Source organism: Podarcis muralis, chromosome Z (assembly GCF_964188315.1).
Source record: "Podarcis muralis chromosome Z, rPodMur119.hap1.1, whole genome shotgun sequence".
Taxonomy (NCBI): domain Eukaryota; kingdom Metazoa; phylum Chordata; class Lepidosauria; order Squamata; family Lacertidae; genus Podarcis; species Podarcis muralis.
Genome location: NC_135673.1, coordinates 28,508,582 through 28,524,165, shown reverse-complemented (window position 1 = coordinate 28,524,165; position 15,584 = coordinate 28,508,582). Strand labels below are relative to the sequence as shown.

The 15,584-nt window shown below is 43.4% G+C and overlaps 1 long non-coding RNA gene across 2 annotated transcripts in view; it reads right to left on the bottom strand.

The window, feature by feature from the left end:
- Positions 1 to 14,365, bottom strand: part of LOC144326138 (uncharacterized) — a 65,428-nt gene extending 51,063 nt beyond the window's left edge. The window contains exons 1-4 of one of the 2 annotated variants that reach the window (XR_013391293.1): positions 14,166 to 14,365; positions 13,886 to 14,064; positions 10,882 to 10,994; positions 1,353 to 1,510 (exon numbers count right to left, since the gene is read on the bottom strand). This is a non-coding gene — a long non-coding RNA (uncharacterized LOC144326138). Of the gene's footprint in view, positions 1 to 223; positions 1,511 to 10,881; positions 10,995 to 13,885; positions 14,065 to 14,165 lie in introns of those variants that run through there. The other variant, XR_013391292.1, reaches the window with a different exon arrangement.
- Positions 14,366 to 15,584: the final 1,219 nt, after the last annotated feature.

Below are 15,584 nucleotides of genomic sequence, written 5' to 3'. Positions count from 1 at the left end.
TTTGGAACACACCAACACCCAAAATCAGAATGGTATCAACATTTTGTTCTTTCAAGTGCCATATATATGTATAGTCAGACTTTTTAGGGGTAGCATTTTTGGATATTTTTCATGCTGATTTTGCAGAGGGATTTAATGTATTCTTGTTGTTGTAACAGCATTTAGTTTTTTATTTCTTTTTTGTACAATATTTTCAAATTGGTTGGTTTATAAATACAATAAGTAAATAAACGAATCATTTAAGAAAGTTTCAGTGTGGCATGGTGATCTGCAATAGGGCGGTCCTATAGTGAAATGGGTACGTTCAATTTTGTAAATTTACAAAAGATTGTAAAATAACAACAAGGCTGTCCTAATTAAAATAAAAATTGGCTGCAATTCTTTTCTGATTTCTTTCTTACATTTTTAAAAATTGGGACCACACAAAGCAATAAAACAACAAAGTGATAACAAAATACATCAAAACACTAATATATTGCATATTCAGAATATCACTGGGATATACAATTTATTCCTGTATTGTGGGGGGTTGGACAAGGTGTCCCTTCCAACTCTACAACTTTCTTATTCTAAGACACAGAGGATTATGCTAGCAAATGCAGAGGCAATAAATCAGTTTTGGGTTTTTTTTACTTTGGGTGCCAGCTTTGACAGGCAGGTGAGGCAACCTATTTCTCAATCATATTGTGTCAATATGATATCACAGGATTGACAGCTGGGTTGTCCTCCCCACCTGTTAAAATCCCTTGCATGGGATCCCCAAACTCGGAAACCACAGTGCAAGGGGCTTTGTCAGCCTAATTTCAGGGGTTGAAAGGAGCAGCGGGAAATGGCTCACAAAGCCCTTTGCAAGCCTCAAAAACTGGAGGTTGAAATGAGCAGCACACTGTGGTTTCAAAGAGCAGTTTAAGAAGGAGAAGCAGTTTATATTTATTCTAAACCGCTTTCCACTCCTTGAGCAAGGCAAGCTCCTAGGGCCCATTGGGAGCACACCTTGTGCCAGCAAAGCAGCAATCAGCAGCCCACTCTAAGTGGCTAGTTGTTCTTTTGAAGCCCTGCCCTTACCTGCTGCACATCTGACATCCAGTCATCGCATATCCTGTAACTTCCTGCCAAAATCCATAACTGGTTTATTTATGTCCTGCTTTTGTTTTGCCGTAGCCCCCCTGGACAGGCAGCAATAATGTGTTAACAATAGGGAAACATTGCAGAACCAACAAAAACAGAAAAAACTCACCACCCGTGCACTAATATTATGTCAACCATATGTTGCAGAATTCTCCTGCAATAAAACACCAGTCTTTTCTGGATTAGAAAGGTCCTTGGATGGCAATTTGTGTTACTTCACTTACTGCAAAATTGCTGAGTGGGGCCTTGGACATCTGCCCCAAAGTCTTGTTCTGACAGCACCACTGAATGCTTTGCAGCAGAGGTGGGGACCTGTGGGCACTCCAGATGTTGCTGAGCTCCAGCTCCAGTCTTCCTTGGCTATCAGTCATGCTGGGTGAGGCTGATGGGAGATGAAGACCAACAATTAGCCAGTCAATTTAACCATTGTTTTGTACTGCTTTTCATTGTGTTTTATCATTGTACACTGTCCTGATTCATCATATGGTAGCATACAGGGTGGCCCCAAGGTAGGTATACTGCTTTAGAATCCACTTTCTTTGTTCTTGACTCATGTTCACTGTCATCAGTCACAGTGTCAGTAAAGAAAAATACCGGTAATCCTTTTATCTGACTCCACTATTCTTTCCGACTACCAACCTGAAATTTAACTGCCACTTTGTTGTGTGCCAGTAATGTGTACCCATATAACCTGTTGTGATGAATTTCATTTATTCAACTGTATACCTACTTTGGGGCCACCCTGTATAATGCCTTTATAAGCAAACAAACAAACAAACATATGGCAGGCCACAAACATATGCCTTGCCGTGGCGAAGGGGCTTGAAGAACTCAGAGAAGCTATGAACTATGCCGAGCAGGGCACCCAAGATGAACAGGTCATAGTGGAGAGTTTTGACCAAACGTGATTCACCTGGAGGAGGAACCGGCAAGCCACTCCAGTATCCTTGCCAAGAAAACTCTATGGACAAAGACAACAGGCATATAAAAGTTATGACGCTGGAAGATGAGCCCCTCAGGTTGGAAGGCGTCCAACATGCTACTGGGGAAGAGTGGAGGACAAGTACAAGTAGATCCAGAGCTGATGAAGCGGCTGGGCTAAAGCCGAAAGGACCTTCAGTTGCGGATATGCCTGGAAGCGAAAGGAAAGTCCAATGCTGTAAAGAAAAATATTGCATAGGAACCTGGAATGTAAGAACCATGAACCTGGGTAAGTTGGATGTGGTCAAAAATGAGATGGCAAGAATAAATATTGACATCCTGGGCATCAGTGAACTAAAATGGACGGGAATGGGCGAATTCAGTTCGGATGACCATCATATCTGACATCAATAACAGGGAAGATTCTGGAGCAGATCATTAAGCAAGCAGTCTGTGAGCACCTAGAAAGGAATGCTGTGATCACCAATAGTCAGCATGGATTTCTGAAAAATAAGTCATGTCAGACTAACCTGATCTCGTTTTTTGACAGAATTACAAGCCTGGTAGATGAAGGGAATGCAGTGGATGTAGCCTACCTTGATTTCAGCAAGGCATTCGACAAGGTGCCCCATGATATTCTTGTAAAGAAGCTGGTAAAATGCGGTCTTGACTATGCTACCACTCAGTGGATTTGTAACTGGCTGACTGACCGAACCCAAAGGGTGCTCATCAATGGTTCCTCTTCATCCTGGAGAAGAGTGACTAGTGGGGTGCCACAGGGTTCTGTCTTGGGCCCGGTCTTATTCAACATCTTTATCAACGACTTGGATAATGGACTCAAGGGCATCCTGACCAAATTTGCAGATGACACCAAACTGGGAGGGGTGGCTAACACCCCAGAGGACAGGATCACACTTCAAAACGACCTTGACAGATTAGAGAACTGGGCCAAAACAAAGAAGATGAACTTTAACAGGGAGAAATATAAAGTATTGCACTTGGGCAAAAAAATGAGAGGCACAAATACAAGATGGGTGACACCTGGCTTGAGAGCAGTACATGTGAAAAGGATCTAGGAGTCTTGGTTGACCACAAACTTGACATGAGCCAACAGTGTGACGCGGCAGCTAAAAAAGCCAATGCAATTCTGGGCTGCATCAATAGGAGTATAGCATCTAGATCAAGGGAAGTAATAGTGCCACTGTATTCTGCTCTGGTCAGACCTCACCTGGAGTACTGTGTCCAGTTCTGGGCACCACAGTTCAAGAAGGACACTGACAAACTGGAACGTGTCCAGAGGAGGGCAACCAAAATTTTCAAAGGCCTGGAAACGATGCCTTATGAGGAACGGCTAAGGGAGCTGGGCATGTTTAGCCTGGAGAAGAGGAGGTTAAGGGCTGATATGATAGCCATGTTCAAATATATAAAAGGATGTCATATAGAGGAGGGAGAAAGGTTGTTTTCTGCTGCTCCAGAGAAGCGGACACGGAGCAATGGATCCAAACTACAAGAAAGAAGATTCCACCTAAACATTAGGAAGAACTTCCTGACAGTAAGAGCTGTTTGACAGTGGAATTTGCTGCCAAGGAGTGTGGTGGAGTCTCCTTCTTTGGAGGTCTTTAAGCAGAGGCTTGACAACCATATGTCAGGAGTGCCCTGATGGTGTTTCCTGCTTGGCAGGGGGTTGGACTCGATGGCCCTTGTGGTCTATTCCAACTCTATGATTCTATGATTCTATATCTACTACTGTGGGCAAGAAACCCGCAAAAGAAATGGAGTGGCCCTCATAGTCAACAAAAGAGTGGCGAAAGCAGTACTGGGATGCAATCTCAAAAATGATAGAATGATCTCGATACGAATCCAAGGCAGACCTTTTAACATAACAGTGATCCAAGTTTATGCACCAACTACTGGTGCTGAAGAAACTGAAAATGACCAATTCTATGAAGACTAACAACACCTTATAGAAGTGACACCAAAGAAGGATGTTCTTCTCATTATAGGGGATTGGAATGCTAAAGTAGGGAATCAAGAGATAAAAGGAACAACTGGCAAGTTTGGCCTTGGAGAGCAAAATGAAGCAGAGCAAAGGCTAATAAAGTTCTGTCAAGAGAACAAGCTGGTCATCACAAACACGCCTTTCACAAACACACAAGAGACGACTCTACACGTGGACATCACCAGATGGGCAGCATTGAAATCAGATTGATTATATTCTCTGCAGCCAAAGATGGAGAAGCTCAATACAGTCAGCAAAAACAAGACCTGGAGCTGACTGTGGCTCAGATCAGCTGCTTATAGCAAAATTCAAGCTTAAACTGAAGAAAGTAGGAAAAACCACTGGGCTGGTAAGATACAATCTAAATCAAATCCCTCACAGTGGAAGTGAGGAACAGGTTTAAGGATTTAGATTTGCTAGACAGAGTGCCTGAAGAACTATGGATGGAGGCTCGCAACATTATACAGGAGGCAGCAACGAAAACCATCCCAATGAAAAGGAAATGCAAGAAAGCAAAGTGGCTGTCCAATGAGGCCTTACAAATAGCGGGGGAGAGAAGGCAAGCAAAATGCGAGGGAGATAGAGAAAGATACAGGAAATTGAATGCAGATTTCCAAAAAATAGCAAGGAGAGATAAGAAGGCCTTCTTAAACGAGCAATGCAAAGAAATAGAGGAAAACAACAGAATGGGAAGAACCAGAGATCTGTTCAAGAAAATTGGAGATATGAAAGGAACATTTCGTTCAAAGATTGCCATAATAAAGGACAAAAGTGGTAAGGACCTAACAGAAGCAGAAGACATCAAGAAGAGGTGGCAAGAATACACAGAGGAATTATACCAGAAATATATGGATGTCTCGTACACCCCAGGTAGTGGGGTTGCTGACCTTGAGCCAGACATCCTGGAGAGTGAAGTCAAATGGGCCTTAGAAAGCACTGCAAATAACAAGGTCAGTAGAAGTGATGGTATTCCAGCTGAACTATTTAAAATTTTAAAAGATGATGCTGTTAAGGTGCTACACTCAATATGCCAGCAAGTTTGGAAAACTCAGCAGTGGCCAGAGGATTGGAGAAGATCAGTCTACATCCCAATCCCAAAGAAGGACAGAGCTAAAGAATACTCCAACTACCGCACAATTGCACTCATTTCACACGCTAGCAAGGTTATGCTTAAAATTCTACAAGGAAGGCTCAAGCAGTATGTGGACCGAGAACTCCCAGAAGTGCAAGCTGGATTTAGAAGAGGCAGAGGAACCAGAGACCAAATTGCAAACATGCGCTGGATTATGGAGAAAGCTAGAGAGTTCCAGAAAGACATCTACTTCTGCTTCATGGGCTATGCAAAAGCCTTTAACTGTGTCAACCACAGCAAATTATGGCAAGTTCTTAAAGAAATGGGAGTGCCTGATCACCTCATCTGCCTCCTGAGAAATCTCTATGTGGGACAAGAAGCTACAGTTAGAACTGGATATGGAACAACTGATTGGTTCAAAATTGGGAAAGGAGTACGACAAGGCTGTATATTGTCTCCCTGGTTATTTAACTTATATGCAGAATTCATCATGCGAAAGGCTGGGCTGGATGAATCCCTAGCCAGAATTAAGATTGCTGGAAGAAATATCAACAACCTCAGATATGCAGATGACACAACCGTGATGGCAGAAAGTAAGGAGGAATTAAAGAACCTTTTATTGAGGGTGAAAGAGGAGTGCGCAAAATATGGTCTGAAGCTCAACATCAAAAAAACGAAGATCATGGCCACTGGTCCCATCACCTCCTGGCAAATAGAAGGAGAAGAAATGGAGGCAGTGAGAGATTTTACTTTCTTGGGCTCCATGATCACTGCAGATGGTGATAGCAGCCACGAAATTAAGAGACGCCTGCTTCTTGGGAGGAAAGCAATGACCAACCTAGACAGCATCTTAAAAAGTAGAGACATCACCTTGCCAACAAAGGTCCGTATAGTAAAAGCTATGGTTTTCCCAGTAGTGATGTATGGAAGTGAGAGCTGGACCATAAAAAAGGCTGATCGCCAAAGAATTGATGCTTTTGAATTATGGTGCTGGAGGAGACTCTTGAGAGTCCCATGGACTGCAAGAAGATCAAACCTATCCATTCTGAAGGAAATCAGCCCTGAGTGCTCACTGGAAGGACAGATCGTGAAGCTGAGGCTCCAATACTTTGGCCACCTCATGAGAAGAGAAGACTCCCTGGAAAAGACCCTGATGTTGGGAAAGATGGAGGGCACAAGGAGAAGGGGATGACAGAGGATGAGATGATTGGATAGTGTTTTCGAGGTTACCAGCATGAGTTTGACCAAACTGCGGGAAGTAGTGGAGGACAGAGGTGCCTGGCGTGCTCTGGTCCATGGGGTCACGAAGAGTCGGACACGATTAAACGACTAAACAACAACAACATGGCAGGCCACAAGTTCTCAATATCTGCTTCATAGTTTTGTTCTCCTTCCAAACCTGTAAACTACCATTTCCCCTGTTTTACAAATTGAGACTAGGGAACAGCATTATCTTTGGGGAAACCCCAGTGAATTCACATCTTCCATATCTGAATCCAATTCTCTGTCCACACTGTCTCTCCCATAGGGATGAGGGAGAAACTCAATTTAGTTTGCATTTAAAGATGAATTTATACCTAATCTTCACTTTCCAAAACAATACATGAAACAAGAAAACAGACATTGTTCACAATTCACACCTTCCTTCCTTCCTTCCTTCCTTCCTTCCTTCCTTCCTTCCTTCCTTCCTTCCTTCCTTCCTTCCTTCCTTCCTTCCTTCCTTTTTAGCAATTCAGTACTCCATTATGCACATTTTGGGGGAGAGTGAGCATAAAAATGAATGTACTCATGAAAACAATATACACAAATGGATTATATGAAGGAACACCACTTTCCAAAATGTGTATATTAGACAAAGTGCATACAAGCATATGCATATTATGAAAAATTTGCACTAAAATGATGCTGAATTTAACAAGGATTATTTTTCCCCCACTAAGCCACCACTGACTCTTGTAGACATATTTTTTTTTCCTCCTCTGTGGAGGGAAAAGCAACCGATGACTAGTTTGCAGGGAAAAATTTTTGCTTGTGCCATTTCAGCTGCTGCCCTCATCAACAGGCACCCTCGTCATCAAGGTACTTTCCCTGGTGTGGACAACAAGGAGTGAGATAGAGCAAAAAGTTGCCTATGGCAGGACAGCAACCTTATTCCTCTGCCTCACTACATTCCAGGCAGTTTTGAGCCATAACTAAAACAAACCGACCAAGGAGTTGTCCTTTTACTCCGGGTGAAAGGTGAGACACTGCACTGTTAGAGTCACCAAGCAAGAGGCCATTGGGAAATCAAGCGAGGCCCAAGGATAAAGAAGGTGGGGTGGGGTGGGGTGGAGGCGTTTGACAGGTAAATCTCCGCTCAGCCGCACGAGGGCCAGGAGATTGGACAGGGCCGTCCGCAATCGCTCTCCAGCATAGCTATTCCTCGGGGCCAACAATGCACAGGACCAACAGATTGATGAGAGAAGAAGGAGCAAGCTGGTTCTTCTTGCCCACTTGTGGCAGAAGCAAAAGGGTTGCTGGAACATGGAGCCCCTGAGGGTGGCATCAGTGCCAAAGGTGATTGAGAGGGAGAAAGAAAGGTCTCCAGTGACACCCCTGAAAGCCAAGGTAAAACATGTGGTGTTCTGGGTTTCTTTTGCTTGGTTCAGCCGAAATCTAGTTTCTTGCTGTATTTCTTCATTTCCTTATGAATTTAGCAGAAGTATTGGTTGGCTTTCCCCACACACCATATATATGTTTTTAAATTGCAACAATAGTAGGTTTGTTTTTGGCAATGGAGAGAGGGATTCTGTATTGGATTTCTTTGGGAAGTATTTTCCTGAAGACTTGATTCTTTGGCCAAATTTGTCTCTGGTGCAATAACACCACTGGACTGACAGGTGGAAGACGTTATTGTGCAGTAAACCCAGCTATCTATTCCATAATTGCCTACTTCAACTGTCATCTATCTTTCACAGCCCTGGTACCTTAGATTTTTTAGCTGGAGGTTCTGGGGTTGGAACCTGAGACCAAGACATTTTTAATGTCTTGTGTGAAGGATGAAATGGTATCACAAACACACACACGCTCCATATACAGAAGCTGACTGGCGGCAGAGCATCTGCTTTGCATGCAGAAGGTCCCAGGTTTGGTCCCCGGCATCTCCAGTTTGGGCTGGGAGAGACCCTTGCAAATCTTGCTAATGTAAATTTTTGCAAAGCAACTTCTCCCATTATAATGCATTTCTGCATGCTGTTTTCACTAATGTATGCACTTTGATGCAGACTTTACATTCATAAATGCATTGTTTTACGTGTTACTTGTGGTACTCTACTGAAAAATTTGAGGTAGTGTGCATTTAGAAAAATGGTTGTGTTCTGGTTTGTCAGGAAGAGTGGATTTGGTAGGTTCGCCTTTAAATGCAGACTGAATCCAATTTCCCACCCATCCCTATGCAAGGATGACCTGGCCTGAGTCATGCATATGGGAGGAGAGCATAGGCACTACCATTGAGTTAGTTATCCCAGAGCCAAATGCCCAACACCCCTTCACTGCAGTTCATTAGGCCCAGGGAAGATCTACAGGTTCAGTTGCAGAGCATCTGATTCATAACCAGGAGATCCCAGGTTCCATCCCCTGTATCTCCCGGCAAGACTAGGAATGTCACCTGTCTGAAACAGCAGAAAGCTTCTTGCCAGTGGGCAGTGTGTGGCTTATGAGAGGAACTTTGCCTTTGAAATGGCCCTTAGCTCACAGTCATTTGGCTTATTTCTATAGGGCAGGATTTGTCATGGAAACTTTAAAAGCTATTGATGGAATGTCTTGCGATTCAGTGCTTTTACAATTCTCCACAGTGTTTGGTTAGCAGAATACAGTAATTACATAGGTGTATATGTTGGGGGATTCCCCCCCCCTTTCCTTTTTACTATGTTGCACAATTGGTAATCTCAGTCAGACTCTTCTCCTTTTTCTTCAGCTACACAGTTCTCCAATTGCAAAAGAAGCAATATTTATCATTATATGATTTTCCTGTAAAGGTGAGGATTTTCCTCACTTCTCAAGTCACTTTTCAGTCTTGAAAACAAATTATTTTAATAATAATAATTCCACATCTGTATCAAAAAGATACAAGTGGGAAAAGAACAGGGTGGAGAACATTGATAAAAGAGCTTTCATTATCTGTACAGTGGTACCTCGGGTTAAGAACTTAATTCGTTCTGGAAGTCTGTTCTTAACCTGAAACTGTTCTTAACCTGAAGCACCACTTTAGCTAATGGGGCCTCTTGCTGCTGCGCCGCCGCTGCACGATTTCTGTTCTCATCCTGAAGCAAAGTTCTTAACCCTAGGTACTCTTTCTGGGTTAGCGGAGTCTGTAACCTGAAGTGTATGTAACCTGAAGCGTATGTAACCCAAGGTACCACTGTACTGTATTCCCTTCGCATGCATAAGAACTAATATATGCCTCTCACAACTAGCCATTATAATCAAAATATTGCTGTATTGGATGAGTTCTCCTGTTCCAGACACTCCATTCAATTCCTCCTCCCAGTTTTTCTCCTCTCTCCCCACCCCACTTAAAAAATAAAATAAGCCAATATTATGTGGCTACTCAGCATGTTCAGTCCTTGTTGGACTGTTTCAGGGGTTTCCTTCCCTTTAGGCCCACCCCCAAACATATTTTTGCACTTATGCAAACTTCAGGGCTTCCCCTAGTTGGCTGATTCCTCAATCTTATTCGGCTGCTTTTGACTGCATAGGTGAAAACACTTTAAAAGAGGGAGCATTGTTACTACTCTGGGGCTGAAACTGTCATAGGCCTAGCGAATGCATGGCTATGGCAAGATTTGAACTATGGCATGGGACTTCTGATCTCAAGTTCTTAGCAATAACCACCACATTGCGCCATTTCTGTTGGTTTCCTGTTGCAATATGGGAAAACACCCACAGCATCAGGGTGACCCAGGCTTACAGTCAAAGAGCCTAAGAGAAGTAATCTGGGCTCGCAACAGAGACAATTTCAGGTTCTGGACGGAATGCCCCTACACCCCTATGTAGATCTTAAGAGCTTTCTGATGCTTGAGGTGCTAGGCCAAGCTTCACCAACCAGCCACAAGCTGCCTGGGGCTATTGGGAGTTGGAATCCAAAAGAGCTGAAAGTCACTAGGTTGGTGAAGATGGTGCTAAAATGAGAGCCAAGTGACATGTCCTTCTTTGTGCACTGGTTTGCTGCTTATGTTTGAAGTAGAGAGTAGCCTGGCAGAGTCAATTCCAGGATTAAGGGGGATTCTCAGTCTAGTGTTTTATGATCAATGGCTTAGTGGTTGAGCAAATGCTTTGCAGATAGAAGGTCTCAAGTTCAACCCCCAGCATCTCCCATGTCTAAAACCCTGGAGAGCTTCCAGCAGTCAGTGGATACCAGGGATGTGGACCTTGTGCACCTCCAAAACTTGTTACAGTTGAATTCCCACCAGCCCCAGGCAGAATGTCCAGTGGTCAGGGGTGATGTAGTTTGACGACATACAGAAGGCCACAAGTTTCCTATTCCTGGTGTAGATGATATGGAGCTAGATGGCCCAACAGTCTGAATATGTAAAGCAGTTTCCTGTGTACCTCCTGGTTGAAGAAAGGTGGTACCTCAGTGGTAGAGAAAATGGTAGAATGTCACAGGTTGAGTCCCTGGCATCTCCAGATGGAGCTGGTTAAGACTCCTCTGAAACCCTGGACAGACACTTCCAATCAGTGTAGACAGTACTGACCTGGATGGGCCAGGAGTCTGACTAACCTTAAGGCAGCTTCCTATGTGACCTGATGTTGGGCAGTTGGAGCAGTGATGATCCAAAGGGTGTTTGCAGCAGCTTGAAGTCACCATATCCTACAATCTCCTGCAGTAATTTCCTGTATAAATTTAATAAATATATAAATAAAGACACAGCTCACCCAGACACAGTTTTCCCTGTTATAGTAAGGTGTGTTTTCATATTTAAATTATATCATTTTTAAATTTGCAGGGTGTGTGTGTTTGTGTGTGTGTATTAGGAATGTCATACATCTGGACATATCTGGCATACTGCAACCCCAAGCAGTGTCCAGGCAAAAAAATTATTTGGGAAATTTTGCAAAAAAACAAACAAAACAAAACTCAACTTTGGGCAAAAAGAAAAAAGCTCAACAACTTTCCTGTCCAGATTTTAACTTTATGAAATATGGCAACCCTAATATATGTGTGTCCACACACATGGACATTTTATGCAAAAGAGGTGCAGTGGTACATCGGGTTAAGAACTTCATTCGTTCTGGAGGTCTGTTCTTAACCTGAAACTGTTTTTAACCTGAGGCACCACTTTAGCTAATGGGGCCTCCTGCTGCCACTGTGCTGCCGACACGCAATTTCTGTTCTCATCCTGAAGCAAAGTTCTTAACCCGAGATACTGTTTCTGGGTTAGTGGAGTCTGTAACCTGAAGCGTCTGTGACCCGAAGTGTCTGTAACCCAAGGTACCACTGTATCCTCTTTTTGGGTCATGCACAACTTTCCTTTCATCCTGGTTCACTTCCATTATCAGAGCTTGAAGCAGCAGAAACAGCCAGAGCAATTGCCTGCGGAAAGGTAATGTGCAGGGCAGAGTTATCTATCTATCTATCTATCTATCTATCTATCTATCTATCTATCTATCTATCATCTATCTATCTATCTATCTATCATCTATCTATCTATCTATCTATCTATCTATCTATCTATCTATCATCTATCTATCATGTATCTATTTTCTATACTACCCTTCATCTGAGGATCACAGGGCAGTTTACAATATTAAAAGGCAAAAATACATAGCATAGTAACAAACAAACAAAGCAATAACTCTCCTGCACAGTTTAAGAGATTGTTTAACTTGCCAAAGTCTTAGGAGAAGAGGAAAGATATGTAATGAGAGCGTGATGTGAGCCTCCCTGGGAAGGCCATTCCACAAGCAGGGAGCCACTACAGAAAAGGCCTGTTCTCATGCTGCCACCCTCTGGACCTCTCTTGGAGGAGAGGGCCTCAAAAGATGATCTAAAGGTCTTGAAGCAAGTGGGTACTCGCGAAGAGTTTAAAGTAAGGATCAGCCAGACAGCAATTGGAGAATAAGAAGGTGAGGTTTATTGCCAGGCAATAAGGACCCAGTTGGAATATCTTCCAAAGAACTGGGACCTCGATTGACAGAAATCCAGAGGTCTTTATACCTGAGCAAATCACAGCAAATCATGGATCATAAGACAATCATGAGGGACTCACAATATTGTCAGCGAGAATCAGCCAATCAGCAAGCGGTTGTCACGCTACCCGACCCCTGGTCAAGCCTTGGTCAGCACCGAATTCTAGTTCTGCTTTCCGGTGCTTGCAGTGACGCTCTGTCTAACCTTTCCCCTAGTTATGACAGGACAGAGGGAGCTTGGACATTTTGCGGTTTTGCTCTTCCTGTTCTGTGGATTAATTTAGCCTGTATCTGAGGGGAATTTGTACCAGAATCTCTGATTCATGTCTTTTCCCCTTGTCCGGGGTGCACAGATGTTTAGGGGAAAGGTCGGTTCCTAACTTTGCTGTTTCAAGCAGTTTGCAGTTAGCTAAGGCACAGCTTCCCTTTTGATTCAAAATGGATTAAAAGTACTGTAATCCTTGATTTGTGTAAGCATATTTGGATATATATATATTGAATATATTGGTTACTGATAACTGATTATATGGATAGCATAGGGGTAGCCCTTCTTCCTTGCCTCAGTCTGGGTAGGTCATATGGGGAGAGGCGGTCCTTGAGGTATTGCAATTGGTGTTATATGCTCAAACCATCCTGCCCACAACCTGAATTCTGCACCAGCTGAAGTTTCCGAACAGTCTTCAGAGCCATGCTCTTACTTTTTGTGTCTACTGACATCAGGATTCTGACTTCAGTAGGGCCCAGAACTGGGTGAATATGTACATTTTAGCTTCTCTCAGCTTCTCCTGTTGTTGTTTTTTAAATCTTAAATTCAGTTATTCATATTTCCACATCAGTCTGTGAGATACACACACACACTTCATGAAAATTCATCAGCATTTAGTGAAAATGTATCCTAATATATACATCATGGAAAGCAATTTTACCACTACAATGCATTTTGTATGTTTTTTTCCATGAATCTGCCTTTTTATGTGCACATTACCTCAGCATTTTGGTACACGTGGTACACGACATTTTGTACACATCCACCCGATGCTGTGGAATACACTGCCAATAGTGATTCAACAGGTGCCTCCTAAATCAGTCCTTAATCAATTCTGTTCAACTAACCTTATACATCTTTCAGAAAAGCTTATAATTTTATGTGGTTTTATACTGTATAGATATTATTGTAAACCACTTTGATATTTTTCATGATATAGCAGTGTGTGTGTGTGTGTGTGTGTGTGTGTGTGTGTATGAATGAAAATGAACAAAAGTGATTTGTTGACTGGAGAACTGCATTGCAAAATCTGGAGACGTGAATTTCAAAGGATGGCTGCATTTTGGTTCTTGTATTGATTCAGGAAGTGTGGGTTAGCGAGATTCTCCATTAAAAGTGAACGGAACAGATTTTCTCCAACATCCCTAGTAGCACAAGGGCTGTGGAAGTTTCCAGGGCAGTGGATAGGGGGAGTTCAACATTAGATCATCATACTCCATATGGTGATATACATAACAATGTGTGCATGTGGTATGTCAAAAAAAATCATCCCCTGCTTCCTGCAGAGGGCAGAAAACCACAAGAGCAGGCACTCAAGAAAGCAGCCTACCTGGGAACTTTCCTTAGTAATATAGATACCATGAGCTTCTTGTTTTAAGCACCAGGCACCAGGCTGGTACGATATGAGGGAGATGCCAGTGCAAGATGCCTTCGGTTCTTGCTAGGAACTTCTTTTCCTCTTCCTTGCTCCTCCTTTGGGCTCTCTCTGCAGGGAGAACCATGATAGTTCTGTGGAAAAATAAACTGTAATCTCCATATTGGGGGGGGGGGGGGTACGTAAAGCCACAAATCCCCAGAATGGGGTGGCAGCAAGGTGGAGGGCTGCTTACCTGAATTTAGGAATACAGTGCAAGGGCTCTGGGGCAGTTGTGATCTTGGTATATCGTGATGTTTAGCTGATAACATATCACAATGTTGTACACCAGGCGCCATTTCATTAAGTCCATTTTCTGTTCCTATCACAATCTGTCATAAAATGGTGCTGTTGCATCCCTCAGTGAAGGCAGTGCCCAGGCTCTGGCAAGTCACTGCCAGAGCTCTGACCACATCCGGGAAGCCTCACACTGCCCTTCCAAAGCCGGAAGCTAGGGAAGGAAAGACAGGCTCTAGGACCTGCCAGAGCCCTAGATCTGGAACCTTGTTTTGCTGCAATGCGGGGATCCGGCACAGGGATCTGAGCTGAAGTGCTACAAAATTACGAAGATTCATAATTGAGAAGTTCCATTTAGGCATGACACATATTGGCTTAAAAGATTATTAAAATCTGTCCATCTTATCCCCCTTTGGGGAGGCAGTGTGAGGGAGCTGGGGTGTTACCAGAACCCCGGCAGTGCTTTCCCAAAGCTGTGAAAACCTCATTTGATCCTAGCTTTGGTTTCTTTCTTTAACTGCCCTACACACCTTCACTGGGACCCTTGCCCCACCTCCCCTAAACCCTGCAGGTTGCTGCCCAGCTCTGCCTTTTGAACAGCCACTGCCCTCAGCCGGAACTAACTCAGAAGCTGCTGCTAGTGCCATGGAAAAATAAACTGTGATTATTCCTTTTGGTGCTAGTAAATGGTTTTGTCAGGGCAGGATGCTGGTGACAATATCTGAGTCTCCACTCAGATGAATGTGGGGGGAAATGTGTGGAGGGCTGGTTACCTAACTTTGGTATGCTGTACCCCAGAGGTCTCTGATCTGTCATAACTCAGAAGCTCAGAACTCAGAAGCTAACTCAGAAGCTGCTGCTAGTGCCGTGGAAAAATAAACTGTGATTATTTGCTTCTAAGTTAAAAAAAATTGAATTAAACCTTCCCCTGTTGTTTAATTACTTCGACAGTTTTAATTTAAGAGAAAATGTGCTGATGTAAAAAAACTATCTGTACCATGAAAAATGTAACCATATGTTAAAGTAAAAGTTTGTGATCTCGGTATATTGTGATGTTTAGCTGGTTACATATCACAATGTTGTACACCAGGCGCCATTTCATTTAGTCCATTTTCTGTTCCTATCACGATCTGTCATAAAATGGTGCTGTTGCATCCCTCAGTGAAGGCAGTGCCCGGGCTCTGGCAAGTCACTGCCAGGGCTCTGACCACATCCGGGAAGCCTCACACTGCCCTTCCAAAGCCGGAAGCTAGGGAAGGAAAGATGGGCTCTAGGACCTGCCAGAGCCCTAGAACTGCTTTTCAGAACCTGGCACCTTGTTTTGCTGCAATGCGGAATCCAGCAGTTTTCCTGCACATGGTGCGGAGCTGTCACCTCC